The 23,131-nt window shown below is 34.1% G+C and overlaps 1 pseudogene; it reads right to left on the bottom strand.

Annotated features, from left to right (window-relative positions):
- Positions 1 to 5,386: 5,386 nt before the first annotated feature.
- On the bottom strand, positions 5,387 to 6,257 carry LOC141511197 (basigin-like; annotated as a pseudogene).
- Positions 6,258 to 23,131: the final 16,874 nt, after the last annotated feature.

Here is a 23,131-nt window from a genome sequence, read left to right on the forward strand (position 1 = left end):
AAATCACTAAAGAGAATAAGAATATATGTATTGTTTCTTACAATAATAAGTAGTATCTATCTGAAATCATCAACAAGCATTATATGCAATGGGAACAGGATAGAGGCATTCCCAATAACATCAGGATTGAAACAAGGATGCCAATGATCACCACTTCTATTAAATATTGTATTAGATATATTAGCTTCAGTAATAAGACAAGAAAAAGAAATTGAAGGAATTAGATTTGGGAAGGAACAAAACTCTCACTCTTTTCAGACTACATCATAGTATGTCCAGAGAATCCCAAAAAATCATCTAAAAAAACTCCTAGAAATAATTAGCAACTTTAAAAAAGTCGCAGTATTTAAAATAAACTTTCATAAATTCTCAACAAGCAAGATACAACAGAAAGATCTAGAAAGTGAAATCCAATTTAAAGTAACCTCAGACAATATAAAATACCTGGGAGTCTACCTGTCAAGGAGGACTCAAAAACTTTTTGAAACCAATTATAAAATACTTCTCACACAAAAGAAAATTCAGATTTAAATAACTTGGCAAAAATCAACTGCTCTTGGTTAGGTCAAGCTAATATAATGAAAATGTCAGTTCTACCAAAACTAAACTACTTGTTTAGTGTCCTCCCCAAAAAAATTCAAAAAAAATTACTTTAATGAGTTAGTAGAAGTTATGACAAAATTCATATGGAGAAATAAGAAGTCAAGAATTTCCAAGGATTCAATTGAAAAAAGTGCAAAAGAAGGTAGCTTAGCCTTACCAGACCTAAAATAATATTGTAAAGCATTAGTCATCAAAACTGCCCGGTATTGTCTAAAAAAATAGAGTGGTGGATCATTCGAATAGACTAGCTTCAATAGGAGGAAATGTTTATAGAATTCTGGTATTTGATAAACCCATCCAGCTATTGGGATAAAAACACTCTCTTCAACAAAAACTCTTGGGAAAATTGGAAGTTCATAAGGAAGAAACTTGGATTAGACCAAAGCCTCACAACCTATACCAAGATAAGATCAAAATGGATACAGGATTTAGACATAAAAAAAATAATATTATAAGCAAACTAGATGATCAAGGAGTAATATACCTTTCAGGTCTATGGAAACGGAAGAAGTTTATGACCAAGGAAGAGATAGAGAACATCATTAAAAATAAAAACACTATGATCAAGATCAAAAGAAATGTAGTATATTGGGAAAAAAAATTTAAAACTATTATTTCTGACAAAAGTATCATTTCTAAAATATAAAGAGAATTGAGTCAAATTTTCAAAAAAACTAGCCATTCCCCAATTGGCAAATGGTCAAAAGTTATATAAAGGCAATTTACAGATGAGGAAACCAAAACCATCCATAGTCACATGAAAAATTGCACTAAATCACTATTTACTAGAGAAATGCAAATTAAAGCATCTCTGAGATAACTCCTCATACCTCTCAGAATTGCCAATATGACCAGAAATTCAATGATCAATGTTGGAAGGGATGTTGGAAATCTGGGATATTAATACATTGCTGGTGGATCTGTAAACTCATCCAACATTTCTCTAGAGCAGTTTGGAATTATGCCCAAAGGGCCACAAAAATATGCATGTGCTTTGATCCCACAATACCACAACCAGGTCTTTACCCAGAAGAGATTATGAAAACAGGTAAAAACATCACCTGTACAAAAATATTCATAGCAGCCCTGTTTATGGTGGCAAAAATTTGAAATTAAGTGATTGCCCTTCCAAATTGTGGTATATGTATGTCATTGAAAATTATTGTTCTATTACAAGCCAGATGGGATGGGATTTGAGGGAATCCTAGATGGATTTGTCTGAACTGATATTGAGTGAGATGAGCAGAATCAGACAGCCATTGTATACTCTAACAGCAACATGGAGTGATAATCAACTTTGAAAGATTTTCTCATTCCATCAGTGCAACAATCAGGTACAATTTTGGGATATCTACAATGAATCCACTGAATCCAGAGAAAGAAATGTGGAGTTTGAAGAAAGACCAAAGACTATTACCTTCAATTTCATCAAAAACACTATCTAATTATGTGATTTTGCTATTTCTTATACTTTATTTTACTTCTTTAAGGAAATGATTTCTCCCTCATCACATTTAAGTTAGATCATTGTATACCATAGAAACAATGTAAGGACTAACAGACTACCTTCTATGGTGGGGGGGGTTGAGGGAAGGAAGATGGGGAAAAATTGTTAATGTCAAAAAACTCAAAATAAATGCTTACTGGTTGAAAAACGAATTGATTTAATTTTATTTTTCCCAGTGTGATGTTTATGCAATTTGATATTTTAAATTTTCTTTTTTTTTGTTATTTTCATTTTGTTTCACTGTTTATTGATGGCCCATATAATAATTAACTTCATCATGCAAATTAGAGAAATTATTCTCTTCAGTGAAATTATGTAGTTCTTTTTCCATTTCACCAATTCTACTTTGTAAAGAAATTCTTTTCTTTTGAGTGTATTTGTGCCTATTGTACCATTAGACTAAATATGTTTATATATACAGCAATTTTTGTACTTGGCTTGTTTTTTCTTGCTATTTTCTCATTAATTTTTCCAATTTTTCTCCTTCCACTCTTTTCTCTTTCTTTAACTCTATCAGGATTTGTTTTTCTTGTGTAATATGAGATATAACCTAATTCCCCATGTAAAGAGCTGTCTTGGGTCTTATCACTGATGAGAAAAAAAATCAGAGAGATTCATCCTACAATATTGCTGTTATTTGGTACACAGTACATTTCCCACTTCATATTCTCTTGTCTTCCCAGTTTTTACTAAGAGTATCCTAATCATCTTTTCTTATAGCAGAATAGCTTGCCATTATCAGCAGCAGCAGCAGCATCATATATTTTTTTCAAACATTATCCAATGGATGGAAATTACCTCAATTCCTATGTCTTGCCACTAAAAAAGAGCTTATATATATATATATATATATATATATATATATATATATATTAATTATATGTATATATGTATAAGACCTTTTCCTTCCTGTCTTTTATCTTTTATGTCTCCTTGAATACAGACCTGATAGTGTTAATGCAGGTCAAAATGTAGGCATGGTTTCATAGCCCTTTAGATATAGATCCAAATTGCTCTACAGAATTGTTGAGACATTCACTCCTCCAACAGGAATTAGTATATCATTTTCCTTACATTCCCTCCAATATTTGTCCTAATCTCTTTTTTCTCCTATTAGTCAATCCAATAGTTATAACGCAGTACGTCAGAATTATTCTAATTTGTATTTGTTCAATCAATGGTGATTTAGGACTTTTTTAAAATATGTTCATAGATAGCATTGATAATCTCATCTGAAAAGCACTCATATATTTTGACCTTATATCAGTAGGGTAATGTTATTTTTTATAAATTTGACTCAGTTCTTTGAGAAATGAGTTCTTTTTTTAACTGAAATTTTATTTTATTTTTCCAATTACTTGAAAAGGTAGTATTCAACATTTATCCATTTGCAAGTTTATGAGTTCTATATTTAGGTACCACCCAACCTTCCCTCCCCCTGCCCCATGGCAACAAATAATCTGATAAAAGATGTACATATACAATTGCATTTAACATATTGTTATTTTAGTCTTGTGAAAGAGGAATTAGAACTAAGGTAAAGAAAAAAGCCAAGAGAAAGAAAGGAATATTTAAAAGAATTTTTTTTTAAAGTGAATGTCTTCCTCTCTACTTAGACCATAGTTTTCCCTCTGGTTGTGGAAGACATTGTCTATAGTGGGTTGCACAGAATTTTCCTTGAACTCCAAACTGCTGAGAGAATCTCCATCCATCCGAGTTGATCATCTCAGATAACGTTCTTTTGATTCTGCTCACTTCACTCAACATCAGATCATGCAAGTTTTCATTATTTTTTCCATACCAATGGGTGTCATATACTAGATACTATGAGGAATATATCAAAATAAAAAATCGTAGCTGTTGCTTTCAAGAAATTTACAATCTATGAGGAGACACAGACATACACAAATCTCCATAATTATGAGTTAGAATCTGAAGAATGAATGAAGAAGTTCTAACAAAGAGGAATAAGTGAATAGGGAAGAAAGGGAAGGGATGGGGAAGGGAATAAACATATACAGAGCACCTCTATGTGGTTCCAATCATTGTGATAAGCACTTTTAACAAATATTTCATTTGGAAGATATTACTTCTTTTTTTTGTTTTTTTTTAGGAAAATGGAAAATGTCTTTATTGATGAAATGTTAACAGGCAGGGTGTCTCAAAATACAAGGGACCATCAGCAACCAGCAGACCTCCCATGTACTGATGTCCCCCAGTTACTGGGGCAGAGGGATGAGGAGCCATCATTTCAAGTGGAATAGGTTTTCTCTGCAGCTGGTTCTGTGCACATTATATACAAATCTAGTCTACACAAACAGAACAGTCCTGTCACCTACCACCTATTTGGCTCCACTGAGCTAATGATATGACAATGATACTAATCAGTCTGTGTAGCTGGTCATCACCACAATCACCTTTGTTGGATTTCAGATTCCGTTTCTTCCATGGTCTAGCTGGAAGGTGGCATTTTGGAAGGAAAGGTCGTGAAGGAATATACAATGAACGTGATGATGCCCCTATCTGTTAAGCTGGGGGTGTGGGTGACCCCTCAGCGTGTGGGCACACTGCCAGTGAGAACATTCAGGGAACATGAGAGGGGTCTTTGTAGCTGCTTGCCTGCCTCTTGTTCTTAACCACAGAGGTTGGATCATGTCATACAGAAAAGGTCATTTGGAACAGCTAAGAAAGGCAAGGAACAAAGAATACTTGTGACTTTCACTTTGGACAGGCAGTTGGCAGGACTGATTTTTTTAAAGCCACTTCATTGGATTAGTTGGGCAGAAGATTATCTTCGACCCACTGGACTCTCCCCCAGAATACATATTAGCACACACTCTCCCCTTTTAGAACATAGGGCCAGCTGCTGTGGAATCTTCTCCCTTATGGGCAACCAGCGTCTAAAAAAAGAAAGCTCTCGTCCTGCCAAGAAAACACTCTCCCCAATTCTGTGACGCACCACCCAGAACAAGGGTACAGAAATCTGGACAGGCATCATGAAATCTATTACCCCACATCCCCAGGGACTGAGGCCAGAGATCAGACTGACTGGTGGCCAAGGGACAAAAATTTACATATAGAGAAAACAAAAGCAAACAAAAAAACATAAAAAAACACCCTCCAACAATTTTCAAAAGTACTTAAATTTACAATTTAGTTTGCTAAAATTTGGTGAAGACAATTTGGATTTTGCAAGGTACTTTAGGAATTTACTCCATGATACATTGTAAAGAAATATACAGACACACAGATATACACACACACAGACACACAGATATCCATCCAGGTGAGAGCTTCATCAGAAGTCACCTTCTTTGCTCAACTGGCATTTCTCTGACGAACATTTTGTCCATCTTTGTCATTCTGAGACAAGCTGCTTTGCAGTGGGGCAGATCCACCATCCTCATCACGTGGGGGTTCAGCTTCTGTGAGGTCATCAGCCTTTCTCTTCTTCTAATAGATGAAGATGACAGTGGCAAGGATCAGCACCTCTGCCACGATGCCTAGGAAGGGCCAGAGCGCAGCCAGGCAGCTACGGACTTTCAACGTGATTACAGCAGAATCAGAGCCCTCAGAGTTGGTGCCGTTGCAGATGTATTTTCCAGCATCCATCTCTAAATCCGCAGCTTGAACATGCAGCTCTGTTTTTTCAGGGGTCTCAATTATGATGATCCTCGCTTCACTACCATTTAAAATGTTCCTATAACTTCCAGGTTCAGATAGTTTGGACCAATTCCAATGATCGACAGGAGGATATGAGCTACTCTCACATGTAAGAACTATCATGTCTCCCTCATTCCCATGTTCTGACTTCTTGCTCACCACAATCTTTGGGGGCCCTTTGACTTGTAATGTCAGCCTTTCCAACAACTTCTGGAAGAAAGACACACTGATATTGCCCGGTTTTGTCATCTGACATAACCTCATATCGTGTTTCTGGACTACTCGACGAATCCTCTTGCAATACCTTATCACCTTTCAGCCAACGATGACCCTGAATTTGTGTTGAATTTTGATTCAATTTACAGGTCAGGATTGTTTTATGGTCAGAAACATCTATGGCCGTCCAAATTTTGCTTCCCGTGGCGGAGGCGGCCGGAGCGCAGAGCAGCTCGGCTGCCAGCAGCCTCAGCAGTGGTGACCCCATGGCGGGGCGGTGTAGCGGCTGCCCGGCGTTCCCTCTCACTCCCGGGGTGGTGGCCGCTATAAGATATTATTTCTTGTAGAGACTCTTTCACTTATTGCCATTATCAGGAAAAGTAGTATGGCATCATAGGTTGGAGTCTTACATAATAAGATGAAGACCTACTTTTAACTCCTACATAAGTCACTTTAACTGCATGATTTTGGACAAAGTCCATTCATCTTCCGGAGATTCACTTTATTCCTCTGCAAAATTCATGGAATTATGGATAGATCATTGTACTTGGCTTCATAAATCCATATGGGAATCTTGGTTGTGTCAAAGTGTGATCTCTTCTTACCATACCGGCCCATTGAGCTCACATGATTCTAGAGCAGATAGTGAGATTGGTGTCTGCACAATTCTCCTCATTTTAATCCAAATTACATTCATATCATGACTTGATCATCACTGCCTTGATGGCTTGGTTTTTTACAAGTTCAAACAAAGGGCAACAACAACAATTGTATGACCTGGGTCACATCACAACCTCTGGAGTCTCTTTTTCCTCACCTGTCATACAAGACTATTGAACCTGGTGACTCTTCAGTTTCTAAAGCCCTATGAATAGGCTCATGGTCTTTGTGGGATCGTTTGCTACTTGTCTTTCCCCATTCATAGGGTGACCCAAATGCTATATATATATATATATATATATATATATATATATATATATATATATATATCCTGTCAAGGACTGACTCCTCCTCCAGGAACGCTTTCTCCTTCATGCTCATCATCTTACTTAGTGGTTGCTCTCTCCTCAGATATTCCTTGGTAAACTCAAATCATGCCTCTCATACCCAATTATTTCTGTATATGTTTTATCATTAGAGTGTCAGTTCCTTGAGGGCAAGGACTGTTTTTGCCTTTCTTTGAATTTCCGAGTCTTAACATAGTGCCTAGTATGCAGTAGGCACTTAATAAATGTTTGATGAATTAACTTGACTGTAGTAAAGGATCAGAAGTTCCTTGAGGGCAAAAACTCTTCTCTATCTCTGTCCCTGCTTCAGCACATAGCACAGGAATTTGTGTAAAGAATGGAAATTCCTTGAGACTAGAGACTGTTCTATTGCCATTTTTGTTTTCCCAGGTTCTAACAATTTTGTGGGTCAGTTGTTGCAGCTATATCTGATTGTTTGGGGTGCCATTTTGGGGTTTTCTTAGAAGAAATATTGGAAAAATTTGCCATTTCCTTCTCCAATCCATTTTACAGATGAGAAAACTGAGGAAAACAGAGGTAAGTAACTTGCCCAAGTCATATAGCTAGAAAATATTTGAGTTCAGATTTGAACTCAGGAGAACTTTCCAAATTCCAGGCAGGCAGGCAGGCATGTAAGGGTAAGTGTGAGGGTCAGTGCTTTGGTCCTGACTCTTGGGTCCAATCTTTCTAAAGAGTCATATAGAATTATGCCCAAGGAGCAATAAAACTGTTCATATCCTTTGACCCAGCAATTCCAATTCTAGGCCTATAGTCAGTAGAATTTATAGAAAAAAAGAGGTCTTACATGCTCCAAAATATTCAAAGCAGTTCCTTTTGGAGTGAAAAAGAATTGAAAACTGAGGGGATGCCCATTAGTTGGGGAATAGCTAAACAATGACACATGCATATACATATATATATGTGTGTGTGTACATACACACACATATATATACATAGATATATATGTATATACATATATATATGTATATACACACACATATATATATATATATATATATATATATATCTATATACTATGGAATATTGTTGTTCTATGAGAAACCATGAATTGTTGGACTCTAGAGAAGCATGGAATGACTTACAGAATCATCCATAGATCAGAGCATAGACCAGGAGAGCACTCAGAGCCTTTCTTTAGACATTGAAGGAATTTGGATTACTGGGGAGGTGTCCCCCAAAACACCAAAAATTTGGGAAGTGTATTATCAGCAGTCCATAATATGGGGAAATGAGTGCATAGAATAAAAAGGACCTGACTATAGACAATTACTTTGGTACCATGGAAGATCAAAATACACACACAGAAAACTTTAAAGTCAAAGTTTCTGTATACAAAGTCTCCAAGAAAAATAGGAATTGGTCTCAGGTTATGGAAAAGTTCAAAAAAAAGATTTTGAATATCAAGTAAGGAATGAAGAGGAAAAATGGGAAGAGAAATGAGATTGATGCAAGAAAATAATGGAAACCAAGTCAGTACCTTGTTGAAGGAGACACAAAAATTACCAAAGAAATAACCTGTTAAAAACCATTTTAGATTAAATGGGAAAATTAGTCCAAAATGACAATAAAAAACAAAATTCACCAGATAGAAAAGAAGATACAAGAAATCTCTGAAGAAAATAACTCTTTCAAATGTAGAATGTAGCTAAGGGAAGCTGATGGCATTGTATAAAATCAAGAAATAATAAAACAAAACCAAAAGAATAAATAACTAGAACAAAATGTGAAAGATCTCAATGGCAGAGCAACAGACCTAGGAAATAGATCCAAGAGAAGTAATTTAAAAATTAATGGGCTATCTGAAAGAGCCTAGACTTCATTTTACAAAAAATTCTTGAGGAAAATTGCCCTAATATCCTAGAAGCAGAGGGTAAAATAAAAATTGAGGAAATTCACTGATCACATCCTGAATGAGATCCCCCCCACCTAAAAAAATTCTTCCAAGAATACTATAGCCAAATTTCAGAACTCGGCCAACTCAAAGAGAACATATTACAAGCAGGCAGAAATAAACAATTCAAATTTTGATGCATCAGTCAGGATTACACAGGATTTAGCAGCATCTAGATTAAGGGCACATAGGGCTTGGAATATGATATTCCAGAAAGCAAAAAGTGTTTGAGTTGCAACCTAGTATCAACTACTCAGCAAAACTGAATATCATCTTTCAGAGGAAAAGACAGACATTCAATGATATAGGGGAATTTCAAATTTTCCTGATAAAATGACCAGAGGTGAATAGAAAAGTTTGATTTTCAACTACGGGACTCAAGTGAAGCATAGAGAAGGTGGAGGAAAAGGGAAAATAATGAGGAATTTAATGATGTTGAACTACTTGTTTTCCTGCATGGGAAGATGATAAAATAACTCATATGAACCTTCTCATTTATTAGAGCAGTTAGAAGGTGCATATATAGACAAGGCACAGGAGGGAGATCAATGTAAAAGTATAATATATTATAAAGAAGGAGTCAATGAGCAATAAAAGGAATGCACTGGGAGAAAGGGAAAGGAGAGGTAGAATGGGGTAAGATATTTCATGAAAATAGTCAAGAAAAACCTTTTGCATTGGAATAGAAGGTGGGGGAGAAGGTGAGTGGGAATGAGTGAACCTTCATTCTCATCAGAAATGGCTCAGAGAGGAAACAATACACAAACTTAAAAGGGTAAAGAAATCTAACTTGCCCTAGAAGAAAAAGAATAGTAAAGGGATGGGAAGGTGGGGGGGCAGGGGGAAGGCAGGGAAGGTGAACATTATAGAAGGGAGAAGGGAGTCACATGCAAAACTTTTGAGGAAGGACAAGGTGAAGGAGAGAAGGAATAGAATAACTGAGAGTGGGGAAGAATAGAATGGAGGGAAATACATTTAGCAATAGTAATTGTGGAAAAAATATTGAAGCAACTTCTTTGATGGACTTATGATAAAGAATGCAATCCATCCCAGAGGCAGAGCTGATGGTATCTGAACAGGGACTGAAGTACATTTTTATTTTTTTCTCACTTTATTTTTGTTGAGGTTTATTGGTGGGGGAGAAAGGATTATGGTTACTTTTGCACTAAGACTATTATACTAATGTGAAAATAAATAAATGAATTAAATGTAGAATTGTGAACTGCTTTAACCATTTTGGAACTATGATCAAGGGTTTAAAAAAAACTATTTATTCCCTTTAATATCGCAATACTGTTACTACTAGGTTTGTCTCTCAAAGAAAATTTTAAAGGAAAAGAACCTCTTTGTACAAAGATATTTATAACAGCTCTTTTTGTTCTGACAAAGAATTGGAAATTGAAGAGATATCATTCAACTGTATAATGGCTGAACATATTGTATATATTGCATGGAATACTGTTACACATACACACACACACATATACATATATATATATATATATATATATATATATATATATATATATATATATATTATACTGGTATAATTGCAATGGAATACTATTGCTCTATTAGAAATGCTAAACATGATAGTTTCAGAAAAACCTTAAAAGGTAAAATAAAGTCTACAAACAGAGAAGATCATTGCACATAGGAAAAGGAATAATATGAGAATGAATAGGTGGTAACTAAAAGTGATAAGGGATTAGAATTAAGAGGAATTGGGTCCATTAGGTGACACAGTGGATAGAGCACTGGCCCTGGAATCAGGAATACCTGAATTCAAATGCGGCCTCAGACACTTAATACTAATTACCTAGCTGTGTGGACTTGGGCAAGCCACTTAACCCCATTTGCCTTGCAAAAAAAATTTTTAAAAAGAATTAAGAGAAATTGGGAAAGGTTTTCTGTGAAAGAAGGAATTTTATTGTCATATAAAAGAAGGTAGTGAGGGTTAAAGGTGGAACTGAGAAAGTAAAACATTCTGGGTATGGTGAATAGTCAAAAAATAATCTCAGAACTAAGAGAAAGGGTATTTTGTTTGTGGAACAGTCAGAATTGTCTTGGATTGAAGAATATATGTTGTGGAATAAGGTATGAGATAACAGACAGGGAAGGTAGGAAGAGGTTTTGCTATTAAGGGTTCTGAAAGTCAAATAGAACACTTCTTGTTTGATCCTGCTGGCAATAATGAGCCACTGGAGTTTATTGAGTAAAGGCATGCATGTCATGGGTATACATTTTAGAAAAAAATCACTTCAGTGCTTAAATGGAGGGTTAGAGTGAAAGATGATTTGAAAGAGAGAGACCTTCCAGCAAAATATTATCAGGTGTAAAGGTTTGAGGACCAACAATAGACTGATAAGATTGTCAGAGCAGAGAAGGGAAGTACATTCCAGAGTTGTGGCAAAAGTGAAATTTACAGGCCATAACAATGAGATATGGGTAAGAGATATTAATGAATCTATGATGACTCCTAGTTTTTAAACCTGAAGGACTCAGAGGAGTCTATTGACTTCTGAAGTAATAAAAAATATTGTAGTAGAGAAGGGATTAGACAGAAAGAGATGAGATCCATTTTAGAAATATTAAATTTAAGCTTTCTACTTAGACACCCAGTCTAAGATTTCTAAACGGCAGTCAGAGATCCAAGAATGGATGTTAGTAGTAGACACAGATTAAGTCATTTTCCCCAGAGGTCCATAGCAATAAATGATTGATTTGGAGGAAAAAAAATCTCTGCAAAGTCAAAGCCTTAACTGCCTAGGTAGCATCTTGCCAAACACAAGCCAGTAATCAGATCCCATTCTCAGCATTAAAAGCTTGGGACTATACTCACCATACCCCAGGACTAGAACTCAGATATTTCCAGATGAGCAAAAAAATTAAAAGAGCATTCACTATAAAAAGCTACAATACTCATAAAAATGATAACAATGTCACCTTGGAGGAAGAACATAATGAAAAATTACTTAGGAGGGGTAGTTTCAAAGGAGTCTATGAATTGGACTCAACAATAACTCAGAGTAGAAATTTATAAAGAATTTAAAAACTAAATAAGAGAGGAAGAAAAAAAGAAAAAAATGAGTGTCATGCAGGAAAATTATGAACAATTGACCAATGTAATAAACGCTCTTAAAAGTAAAAATATCCAACTGGAAAAAAATGTAATTCTTCAAAAAATAAAATTAACCAACTACAAAAGGAAACACAAAAACTAGTTGAAAAGAATAAAACCCTAAAAATCCTAATTGGACAAATAGAAACCAATAAATCTATGAGACTACAAGATTCCATCAAACAAAAAGACTGAAAAATTTGAAGAAACATAAAGTACCTTTTAGGAAAAACAACCTAGAAATGAGATCAAGAAGTGATAATTTACAAATCTTTTGACAACCAGAAAACCTACATCAAAAAAAAAAAGCCTGGAAAGCATCATGCAAGGAATTATCATGGGAAAGCAGTCCAAATCTGCTAGAGCAAGAAGACCAGAATAAACAGAACTCTTCCAGAAGGAACCATCAGATTAAAAAAAAAACAAACTCCAAGGGCTTTTATAGTCAAATTCTAAAATTCTCAAATAAAGGAGAAAATACTACAATCATCAAAAAGAAAGCAATTTAAATACAAAAAAACAATCAGTCTTACTTAGGACTTCTCAACTTCAACCCTGAAGGACTAGAGGACATGGAATATTTTGAGGGGCAAAAGAACTTGAATTACAACTAATAATTTACTACCCTGAAACATTCAGCATATACTGTTAGGGGAAAAGATGAATGTTCAATGAAATAGAGGACTTCCAAAATTTCCTGATAAAAAGACCAGAGAATTCAATCACCAAATCCAGAACTGAAGAGATACATAAAAAAGGTAAATTGAAAGGGGAAGGAAAAGCAAAACAAAATAAAACAAATGTTGGACAAGACTGTCAAATTATATACAATCCTACAAGGGAAGATGTAACACTTCTGACTTTTGAGAATTGCAGTTCTCTTAGGATAGTTAAAGGGTTGCCTATATTTGAAGAGATTGGATTTAGAAGGTATGGTTGGTTCTAGTCTTTCCATCAAAGAGGACTGAAATGAAAGCATTCTGTTTAAGACAAAAAAAGCCTTGATGAAAAGCAGGAGTGTTTACTCTAAACTTTTGGGTCTCACTTTCCTTTGACCTACTTTAACTCTGCCTTGCTCACAAAGCTTTGCACTTTTTCTGATGGAGGCATCTTATTCTGGGCAGTCCTGTCCCAGTATCTCCCACACCTTAGAATCAATTACAAAGTTCTTAAGAGAGACCTTCAGAGTGGCCAAGTACTTAGGGCACTTTGAGAATATATAGTTAATTAAATCAAAAGGGACTTTAGGGAGAGAGGGATTGGATTTACTCATTATTCAGTTAACAAGAGTTTAAGAATCCTGGTTGGGGAGTTAAAGGATGAGGAATGTGTGAGAGAGTATGCTTGGGTGTGGGGTTCATGAAATGATTTGACTTTGAAAGATACTTTGACTCATGAGGATTGTGAGTCATTGAAGGGTACTTGAAAAAGGGAAAAGGGAAAAAATGATTATAATTTGATGCATTTCAAGACTCTTGAGAAATGTATTCATAATGAGAAAGAAGAGGGGATGGTACTTAGTGGCTTTGAGGTAATGCTGCTTATCAGACAAGCAATTAATTAATCAATCTATTGTATTTTATTGATAGTATTTTGACCTTATCAATAAATCAAACAATCAATTAATCAAGTTTTGATTGATAGAACTTGACTGATAAATAACACCAGGAGAAGAGGAACAACAATCTATCATATGAGGAAAAAAGGGATGGTGTGAACACTGAGTAAATTCTATACAATAGTTTTGACACAGAGAGGGAATAATACATTGTCCCACATGGGTTTAAAAATCTATCCTACACTTCAGAGAAAGGGGGGAGGGGAAAGAAAAGGGAAGAAAGAACTGATAAAAGGGGAAGGCAAAGGTATAAATGAAAATAAACTGAAAGTTAAATTTTTAAAGAAAAGGTAAAAGGGAAAGGGAGTAAAACAAGTGAAGAGGAATTAGAGGAAAGGAAGAAGAAAAATATAAATTAGGAAAGATAGCTTGGAGATAAATATGGAATAAGGAATCTTAACAGTAAATGTGAATGGAAGAAGCTCTCCCATAAAATAGAAATGGAATGCAGAATGCATTTAAAACCAGAATCTTACAATGTGTTGTTTACAAGAAACACATTTGAAACAGAGAGATACACAAGATAAGGGTAAAAGACTGGAGCAAAATATATTATGCTTCAGCTGAAGTATAAAAAAAAACAATCAGGGATGGCAAACCTGATTTCAGATAAAGCAAAAGCAAAAATTTATCTTATTTAAAGGATACGAAAGGAAACGACATCTATGTAAAGGGCACCATAGGTAATGAAGCTCTTTTGAACTTGTATGCATCTAGTAGTATAGCATCCAAATACCTAGAGGAAAAGCTGAGTGAAATATAAGGAGATATGGACAACAAAACCTTAACAGTTTGTGTTTGTGTATGTGTATATGTGTGTGCAGGTTAAACCTCCCTCTGTCAGAATTAGATAAATCTAACCACAAAATAAATAAGAAGCAAGTTAAGAAGGTGAATAAAATCTTAGAAAAATAGATATGATAGAACTCTGGAGAAAATTTAATGAGAATAGAAAATTTTTATCTTTTCCCTGCAGTACTTGGCACATATACAAAAATTGACTATGTACTAATCAAATGCAGAAATGCAGAAAGAATAAATGCATACTTCCCAGATCATGATGCAATGAAAAATTCCATGTAATAAAAAAAATTATGGAAAGATAAACCAAATATTATTTGGAAATTAAATTATTTAATTTAAAATAATGAGTGGATCAAAAAGCAAATCATAGAAATAATTACTAATTATATCTAAGAAAATAATTAAGAGACATCCTCCCAAAATTTATAGCATGCAGCCAAGGCAGGTTTCAGGGAACATTTTAAATCTCTAAATGCTTATATGCATAAAATAGAGAAAGAGGAGAAAAATGATTTGGGTATGCAACTAAAAAAGCTAGAAAAAGAACAAATGAAACAGCCCCAATAAAATACCCCCCCCAAATTTTGAAAACCAAAGGAGAGAATCATAAAATTGAAAGAGAGAACAACATTGCTCAGATAAATAAAACTAAGAATTGGTTTTAGGGGGGAAGAACCAATAAAATAGATACATAACTGCTTTATATGATTTTAAAAGGGAAAAATAACTCAGTTACAAGTATCAAAAATGAAAAGAGTGAACTCACCACCAATGAGCAGGAAATTAAAGAGATTTATTTTTCCAAACTATATGCCAATAAATTTGATAACCTCAGTAAAATGGATGGATATTTGCAAAAATACAAAAACAGAAGAGAAATAAAATACTTAAATAAACCATTTCATCAAAAATTTGTAGAAACCATCAATAAACTATCAAAGAAAAATTCCCCACGATCTGATGGATTTACAAGTGAATTCTGCCAAACATTTAAAGGAACTATTAATTCTTATTCTATATAAACTATTTTAAAAAAGAGAAAATGGAGAATATTCCTTTGATGACATCAATATGGTACTGAAACCTAAATCAGACAAAGAAAATTCTAGATCTATCTCCCTAAGAATCATTGATGCAAAAGTCTTAAATAAAATTTTAGCAAAGACATTACTGAAAATTATTGCTAGGAAAATACACCATGATCAGGTAGTATATATATATATATATATATATATATATATATATATATATATATATATATATATATATATATATGGAAACAGTCAACATAATTTAATTTATCAATAGTAAATACCAGCAAAAATCATATGATTATCACAATAATTGCTGAAAAAGCCTTGGATAAAATACAGCATCCATTCCCATTAAAAACACTAGGAAGTATAGGAATAAATGGAGTTTTCCTTAAAACAATAAGTAGTAATAATCTAAAATCAACAAATATTGTATGTAATTGGGATAAATTATGAGCATTTCCAATAAGGTTGGGGTGAAACAAGAATGCCTGTTATCACTGTTACTATTCAATATAGTATTATAAATAATAACTAAGAATAAGAGAAGAAAAATAATTGAAGGAATCAGAATTGACAATGCAGAAGGAAACCTTTCACTCTTTGCAGATGATATAATGGCACACTTAGAAAACCCGGGAAAATCATCTGAAAAACTTCTTGAAACAATTAACAAATTCATCCAAGGAACAGAATATAAAATAAACCCATATAAGTCATCAGCATTACAACATATGAACAACAAAGGCCAAAAGCACAAGATAGAAAGAAAATTTCAATTTAAAGTAACTGTAGAAAATATTCAGTATTTGGGAATTTACCCTTCAAGGCAAATGGAGAATCTGTATGACCACAATTATAAAGCATTTCTCATCCAAATAAAGTCATGTCTAAATAACTTTTAAAATTTCCATCACTCATGGTTAGGTAAAGCTAATACAATAAAATTGACAATTCTACCCAAAGTAAAATGCTTATTTAGTGCCATTTTAATCAAACTCCCAAATAAATATTTTACCAAGTTAGAAAAAAATAGGAAAAATTCATCTGAAGCGACAAAATTTCAAGAATAGCAAGAGAACAGTTGAAAAAAATCTAAAGAAAGTTTAACCAATTCTACCAGATCTAAAACAATATAAAGTGGTCATTATAAAAACTGCCTAGTTCTGGTTAAGAAATAAAGTGATGATGGGGTGGCAAGGTGGCACAGTGGATAGAGCGCCGGCCCTAGAGTAAGGAGTACCTGAGTTCAAATCCAGCCTCAGATGCTTAATAATTACCTAGCTGTGTGGCCTTGGGCAAGCCATTTAACCCCATTGACTTGCAAAAAAAAATCTAAACTAAAAAAAAAGGAAGAAAAGAAATAGAATGATGGATCTTTGGATTAAGCTCGTTCAAAAGAAATGGTAGTAAATGACCGCAATAATCTACTGTTTGACAAAATCAAAGACATTTGCTTCTGGGATAAGAACTCACTATTTCACAAAAGTTGTTGGAAAAACTGTAAATAGTATGGCAAAAATTAAGCATAGATGCACATCTCATACCTATACCAAAGTAAGGCCCTAACAGCAATATGGGGGTGATGATCAACCTTGATGGACTCACTCATTCCATCAGTGCAAATGCACTTGGGGCTGTCTGCAATGGAGAATACTATCTGTATCCAGAGACAGAACTGTGGAGTTTGAACAAAGACCAAGGACTATTTACTTTAATTTAGAAAAAAAACTGATATCTTATTGTGTGGTCTTGCTATCTCTTATACTTTATGTTTCTTCCTTAAGGATATGTTTGCAAGTGATTTTTATTGCATTATGGTCTGAAAAGTAACTATTCACTGTTTCTGCCTTCCTGAATTTAATTATAACATTTTATGCCATAGTACATAGTCAGTTTTTGTATAAGTGCCATGTATGGCAGAAAAAAAGCTATATTCCTTTCTATCCCGATTCATTTTCTCCAAAGGTTTATCATGTCTAGATTTTCTAACATTCTATTTACCTTCTTAACTTCCTTCTTGTTTATTTTATAATTAAATTTATTTAATTCTGAGAGAGGGAGTTTGAGGTCTCTCACCAGCAGAATTTTGTTTTCTATGTCTTCCTGTAACTCATTCAGCTTGTCCTCTAAGAATTTGCATGTTATACTTTTTGATATACACACACATACATACACATATATACATATATGTGTGTATACACATATATACATATATATATATATATATATTTAGTTTTGAAATTCCTTTATTATCTAAGGTACATTTTAGGAGGGTGTGGTTTCCTTCCTTATATCTTTCAATGAGAACTATTTTTGCAGGTATTTTATCTGAGATAAGGATGGCCACTCCTGTCTTTTTCACTTCAGATTAAGTATAATATATTCTACTCCAACCTTCTACCTTTATTCTGTGTATCTTTCTCTATTTCAAATGAGTTTCTTGAAAGCAGCATATTGTAGGATTCTGCTTTTTAATCCACTCTGATATCTGCTTACATTTTATCATGCTGTTTTACATTTACATACAAAATTATAATTACTTCTTCAATGGCTTCCTTGTTATCTTCTGTCTTTTTATTTTTCCCCTTTTTTTTCATCTTATTCCTATTTCCCAGTGTTTTTCTTCTGAATACAACTTTCTTCAGTGTCTTTGATGTCTTATATCCATCTCCCTCCCCTTTCTTTAACCTTTCCTTCCATTCTTTCTGTCAGTTCCTTTATTCCTCCTTCATCCCCCTTTCCTCTCTTAATATTTGAAAGGTAAGATTAGTTTGTAAACTCAACTGAGTGTGTTGTTATTAATCCTTCCTTGAGCCAAATTTGATGAGAGCAAGATTCAGGTGGTTTTCCAATTCCTTCCTTTAATCCCCCTCTAGTGCTAAAGGTCTTTTGAACCTCTTCATGTAATATCATTTACCCATTCAATCTATTTGATTCTCTTGTCTCTTTATTGTCCTCCACCCCTTTTTAAGGAGATATTTTTAAATTAGTCAATCAGAGTTACATACAAGTCATGAATGTCCATTACTTCTGGCTAAATAAATTCTCTCTAATTAAGTTACAGTTGTCAAGGCTTATGAAAATATTTTCTGCCACTGAAAATAGACTAGATGAATGTCTAGGCACTGCCATGCTGGAGCTCTCCCATCCACCACTTATAAAGGCAAAGCTTCCACCATTGTTCTCAGGTTAGTCCCTGTGCCTTACCCCACTACCCCTCCACTGGATCTCTGCTCTCTGCCCTGGCTCACCCAAGCTCCTCTGTGAAAGATCCCTTTTTGGGGTTTTTTTTCAATGCATTGGGGTTAAGTGGCTTGCCCAAGGCCACATAGCTAGGTAATTATTAAGTGTCTGAGGCTGGATTTGAACTCAGGTACTCCTGACTCCAGGGCCAGTGCTCTATCCACTGTCACCTAGCCACCCCCTCTGTGACAGTTTTTGCTGTGTGATTTTCTCCTAAGTTCTTCTTTAGGTTCTGTGGATCCAATTCTGTCAAGAGGCTCAGTTCACATTAGCTCTGATGGAAAGGCAGGAGAGCTTGAGATAGTGCCTGACTTCTCTCAGCCATCTTAGCTGGAAGCTATTACTAGAGTTTGTTAAGGAATAGATTCAGAGTGATATACATATCACATTACTAAATGTTAATATTTTATTCAATAATTTTTTCTCAAGCTACATATAGTTATTGATATACCAGCACAAGATTTTCAGGAATTAGTCTATTAGCTCTGAGAAATTCTGGTATTATTGAATTTCTTCCAGTCATTCTGTAATAGATCATTTTCATTCATGGATTAGAATAACAGAATTTCAGAATTGAAAACTGTCTTTGAGGTCATATTTTCCAATCTTTGGACTTATAAGTTTTGCTGAATATATCCACTGAAAGTCACCCTGGAAATTTATTCTACTTTGGGGCAACTCTAATGATAAAGATATCTTTCTCAGATCAATTCTAAATCTCTTTCTTTTTAACCTCCATCTTTTGCTCCTGGTTCTGCCCTCAGGGAATACATCAAAACAACTCTAAGCATTCCTTGATATAATAAATAGTTAAATATTTAAAAATTTCAATCATATTTGCATTATATCTGATTTTATTCAATCACCCTCTACCTGATATCTTCAAACTTATTTTCTTTTGTTATGAATTCCTTATCTTTTATGCATATTATTTTATTGATAACCTTTCTCAAATGTGCTACCCTACACTGAATAATATACTTGAATTTTACTTTCAATTTATTAATAAATAAATATTTATTAAGTGCCAACTATGTGTTAGGCATTGTTCTATGGGTTCTGGATACATGAAGAGGCAAAAATGATCTCTATCCATAAGAAGTTTAAAATATAATAGGAGAGCTGTCATGTAAACACATATGTATATACAAGGCATTCTATATAAGGGATGCATAAGAAAGTTAAAAAAAGAACTTTCTTCAATGAAGAAATGTTGGAGAAAGCTTTTAGGAAAAGATAACCTTTTAATTTGGACTAGGAAGCTAGGAAGGTTTATGGATCAGAGAAGAGAGAGCATTCAGGGCATAAGGGAAAATAAAATAAAATTCCCAGAGTTAAGAGATACAGTGTTTTGTTTGTGGAACAGTCAGGAAGACATTGTCACTGAATCAAAGAATGCATTTAGGGACTAAGTTGTTAATATATTGAAGCAAAAAGGAGAGGCCATAATATAAAGGGATTTGATTGTCAAAGAGAGCATTTGCATTGTCAAAGAGGGCATTCTGGAAGCAATATGGCACAACTGAAGTTTATCAATAGTAAGGCAGAACAACATAGTCAGACTTGTCCTTTAGGAAAATCACTTGTTCTATCAGAGGATGTATTAGAGAAACCTGAGGCAGTCAGAGCTATCATTGTAATAGCTCTATGTGTGTGATCATGAGGGCCTGGGCTAGAGAGAAGTGACTATATCAGAAGAGAGAAACATAAAGGGAGAAGAGAAGAGGATTCAGGACAAACACACATGTATGGTAAAAGGGTGTGAAACAGAAAAGAATGAGGTAGGAAAGGAGTGACCAGAAAGTACAAGAACCTGGGGAGAGGCTTCCCAAAAACTTATAGATAAGAGAGTTTTGAGGAGACATGTTTAATAGTTTCCAAGGCTGTGGAGAAGTCAAGGAGAATAAGAAAGCAAAAATATCACTTGATTTGATTTGGCAATTAACAAATTTCAACTAACTGGAGAAGGTTGTTTTAGTGGAACGATAGGATTAATACTTGAATAATATCAAGATTTTTGGAGACATCCTGTTTTCCAGATCTATGGTCCAGCAAGCAGAATATGCCCTGAGATTTATATAACAGCAATTCTTTGTGCTTGCTCTCTGGATGATCTCAGCCACAGCTATTTTAAATGTTTTACCTCTAATTCCCAAGGATTTCTTGCCTAAGGATTGGAGATATAACTGATAATCTGCAGCAGAAAGTTTTCAATCAAATCTCCTTACATAATAACAATTTCTATGCTTATAGCTGCTAAGTGAACTGAAACAGTTATTATACTCCTGTACCTTACATGCTAACTGTGGTTTTGCCCTCCACTGAATACTCACCATGCACAGTGATCCTTAGACTTGAGATGATTACATGAGAATTGTTACTATAGGATGTAATATCATCTGTATTGTTCCCAAAAATACTATCTCTGTGAGCTGTTTACTCAAGATTGCATTGGATCACACTTTTTTGTGGTTTTCATGAATAACATCCTTTTCCTTTCTACAAACTACAAGATCTCCTTCTTGGGAGGATTTCAGATTGCAAATCCAATTTCCTCATTTTGAAATTAAACTTTTGATTAATTTCTAATTCTTTTGTTCCTAGACTCTTTTGTTCAATTCCTAACACTCACAGGTTAGAGAGAACAGTTCCAGTCCAAATTTCAATAAGAAAAATGGAGCTTTATAAAAGAACCAAGACAATAGGAAAGCAGCTGATATTTTCATCACTGATAGTCATTACAACATGGGCTTAAGAGATAAAGGTTAATTTGGAAAATAAAAATGTGGTTAAGAAGATACCTTGTGAGAATAGGATTTGACTTTTCTTTAATTATGGCATAAAATGGAGGAATTCTGAAATCTTTAGTAAAATGGGAATACACTGGTAAAAACAAAAGAGGTAAAAGCAAAAAATCCTTGTCTGGAATATTGACAATCTAATCAAGAGGAAATGGGAAGGAAAATACAACAAGCATTTATTATCTACTATATAAATATTAATTCATTCTCACAACACTTGAAATTATTTTCTTTATCATTCTAGTTTTACATTTGAGGAAAATGAGGATAGGAATTAAGTAACTTGCCTAGGATCACATTTGAACTCAAGTCTTTCTGACCCCAGGTCTGAAATTGGTCCATTTATCAACATTTTAAATAGCAGATTAAAATGAAAAGAGAGATGGAGAAATACTTATGTGAGTTACATACATACATATATGCATATGTTAGGCATATATATATATGCCTAATATGGGAATTTTTGTAGAAAGCTAGAATTGGCCTTGGACATCTCTTCATCCAATGTTCTCATCTTACATATAAAGGAATTAATGCCAAATGGGGTTAAATACCTAAAGTCACAGAAGCAGCAGATCTGTCAAAGAAGATAACAAAGAATAAACAACAAAATATAAAGCAGATAGTTCTAGTTAAACAGGACCAATACTCTGTAAAGAATAATACTAAGAACCATTTATAAAGCCTAACATCGTTGACTGCTATTCACAAATGCTCAAAATAATTAAAAAGTCAAATAAGAGTTTCTAATCCAGAGAAATGGGACAGGTGTGACCCAATAAATATTTCTGGAGCCTGCTGAAATAGAGTTAATCATATAAAAGTCATTATAGAAAAATTACTAGGAACACAGTCGTGGATATGTTTTAGAAACAATAGATGTAAATACATACACTTATATACAAATATAAAAATACATACAAACTAGGAGCAAATCAGAAATGTAGTGTGTAAGTATGCTCTTACTCTAATGATTGAAACAGCTCTGTAGCAATTTGTAAATAGCTTTTCACAAAATCAAAGCAGTTGATGAATTCCTCACTAACTTGAATGATTTCATAATAGAAAAAGTAAAAGTGATTGGAATCAGTTCATCAAGTTTTTATTAACTACCTACTGTATTTAAGGTACCATGGAAAGCACAAATGATATCAAAGTAAAAACAAAGCTATTATTTTCAAGAGATTATTTTCTTCCAGCAATAAGAGGGGTGATAGATAACAAATATGCAACTAGGTAAAAACAACATATGAATACAAAGACATAGGAAATTGTTATCCCAGACAAGATTCTGAAAAAAATAAATGATTAGTTTCATAAATAAAATGATAGGAACATTGGAGAGAAGTGACCACTACATTTTAAAACTAATGATAGAGAAAAACTGGGTAGGGTAGAATCCTTGAGTTGTAAAGAAGACAATTCAAAGTGTTTAGACATTCTCCAGTGTTAGCTTGCATAAGGAGAATAAAAGTTACAATAACAAGACAAAGTAAAGACAAAGCACAATTATTATATTAAAGAAGAAAGTGTAGGAGTAGGTAGGCAGGGGGAGTTGTATAAAGATAAGGAAATGAATTCATGTATAACTTGTTGATT

The sequence above is a fragment of the Macrotis lagotis genome, chromosome 2 (assembly GCF_037893015.1).
Source record: "Macrotis lagotis isolate mMagLag1 chromosome 2, bilby.v1.9.chrom.fasta, whole genome shotgun sequence".
NCBI classification, from domain to species: domain Eukaryota; kingdom Metazoa; phylum Chordata; class Mammalia; order Peramelemorphia; family Peramelidae; genus Macrotis; species Macrotis lagotis.